The following is a 2,337-nucleotide window of genomic DNA, read 5'->3' as shown; positions in this document are numbered from 1 at the left end:
TTTTCAGTACTTTGCCACTACTTTGCAGTACTTTGCCATACTTTGCCACTATTTTGCCATACTTTGCAGTACTTTGCCGTACTTTGCCGTACTTTGCCATACTTTGCCACTACTTTGCAGTACTTTGCCACTACTGTGCCACTACTTTGCCATTACTTTGTCGTACTTTGCCACTACTTTGTCATACTTTGCCACTACTTTGCCACTACTTTGCCGTACTTTGCCACTACTTTGCCACTACTTAGCCAGTGTTCTCCCCAGAAAAATGTATCAGAGTGGCGGCTAATTTGCATATAATTTACATATCATTAGCATTTGTCTAAAGATAAAGAAAACAATAATGACAGGCTTGCATGGATGAAAATGTGTCTTTATTTTTTAACAAATTTATGTAGAAGATTAAATGAATCTGCTGCTGTGTGATTTCTATGTAATGTTGATTCTTTGGACTTTCATGGAAGCCCAGTGATCTGCAGCTTTTGAGAACGCCGTGATTTTCTTTGCTTCCCACTTCTATTAAATGACATGGCCTTCTTGTGCATCTCCGAGTGTGCGTGTTTATCGATAGCATATTTCGTAATAGTTATACATAGAATTCCATACCAAAGAACTATTTCTGGATGTTTTTAAGTTGAATTTTCCACATATGTGTCACAGCATTCCTAAAAGATAAGAAATAGGAGCGAATCAATACTTGTATTTAAAAAATATCGTCACGATCAACACGAAAATAAACAAATTGCCGCCATTTTGAAAAGTCGCTAAACTTAAAAATTGCCACGATAAACTTTACCCAACTATTTCAAAACACAATACTAGTATTAGTTACTTTGATAAATCGTAGCCAACAATTTTTGAACTTCCAGAAAGAAGGTTGTTTCCAAAAAAATGTTTCGACGATCGGCAAAAAATGAAGCCATACAAAAATTTACTAAACTAGGTCTTTGCCACTACTTTGCAGTACTTTGCCATTACTTTGCAGTACTTTGCACACTATTCATTACTTTGCCACTACTTTGTCGTACTTTTCAGTACTTCGCCACTACTTTGCAGTACTTTACCTCTACTTTGCCATACTTTGCCACTACTTTGCCATACTTTGCCTTTTTTTGCCACTACTTTGCCGTAATTTGCCACTACTTTGCCGTACTTTGCCATACTTTGCCACTAGTTTGCCGTACTTTGCCATACTTTGCCATACTTTGCCACTACTTTGCCACTACTTTGCAGTACTTTGCCACTACTTTGCCACTACTTTGCCACTACTTTGCCACTACTTTGCAGTACTTTTTAGTACTTTGCCACGTCTGGTATTATCATTGATCCTTCTGCCCTTCATAAATCCCTTTTGGTTCTCATTAATAATTGATGGTAATATTAATTTCATTCTATTTGCCAAACACGCTGAGCCAATCTTATAATTCATGTTCAGTAAAGATATCGGACGCCAGTTTTTCAAAAAGAATCTGTTCTTGTTTGGTTTAGGCAGACAAGTTATAATGGCCTTTTTCTGTGTTGTACTTAATTCTCCCTTTTCATAAGATTCATTTAGACTCATTAAAAGGTAAGGTGAAATATCTCTCCAAAAGAATTTGTAAAATTCACTGGGGAAACCGTCTGAACCAGGTGTTTTTCCATTGACCATATTTTTCAAAGCATTGGCACATTCTTGTATTGTAGCTTTCCCTCAAACGAATTTCTTTCCTCCGTTGATAATTTTGGTGTATTTGTTTTTAGAAATGAACAATTTTGATCAGAAATATCCCCGACTGTTTGATTGGCTGATTTATACAAGTTTTTGTAAAATTGTTTCATTTCTTTCAAAATTTTTCCTTGATCTAAAATTTCAGAACCATCTTCTTTAACCAGTTTTCCAATCGTTTTATTTACATACTGTCTTTTTTCCAGTGTACAAAAATATTTAGACGGTTTCTCCCCATAAAGAGAGTCATTTACCTTTGACCTTATCATAGCGCCCTTCAACACTTGAGAGCGCATTTGTTCCAGTTCGGACTGTTTATTTTCCAGTTCTATCAGTTGTTCCTTTTGAATGTTTTTATTAATTTGTTGTATTTTAAGGTCAATTTCCTGTTCCAATAAATATTGTTTTTTATTATTTTCTCGTTTCCTATGACTGGAATACATTATAGTTTTGCCTCTGATATTTAGTTTTAAAACCTCGAAAAATAACTGGCTGGAAATAGAAAACTTCTCCGTATCTGGAACTTCTGCGCTTTCATCAATTGGACTGCTATTCACCATATAATCATTTACCGTTTCCTCTATAGTTTTTTTGACAATATTAATGTATTCTTTATCCTTAAGAAGGTCTACATT

At 35.0% G+C, this 2,337-nt stretch overlaps 1 long non-coding RNA gene across 1 annotated transcript; it reads right to left on the bottom strand.

The window, feature by feature from the left end:
* Positions 1-349: 349 nt before the first annotated feature.
* On the bottom strand, positions 350-1,135 carry LOC146734675 (uncharacterized). The gene is made up of 2 exons (XR_014931566.1): positions 1,062-1,135; positions 350-662 (listed from the first exon to the last, which is right to left on the bottom strand). It is a non-coding gene; the product is annotated as an uncharacterized LOC146734675 (long non-coding RNA).
* Between the last annotated feature and the right edge of the window lie 1,202 nt (positions 1,136-2,337).

This window comes from Saccoglossus kowalevskii, chromosome 14, assembly GCF_978046115.1.
Source record: "Saccoglossus kowalevskii chromosome 14, keSacKowa6.1, whole genome shotgun sequence".
Taxonomy (NCBI): domain Eukaryota; kingdom Metazoa; phylum Hemichordata; class Enteropneusta; family Harrimaniidae; genus Saccoglossus; species Saccoglossus kowalevskii.
Note: the sequence above shows the minus strand (reverse complement) of the source record. Positions and strands in the feature narration are given on the sequence as shown.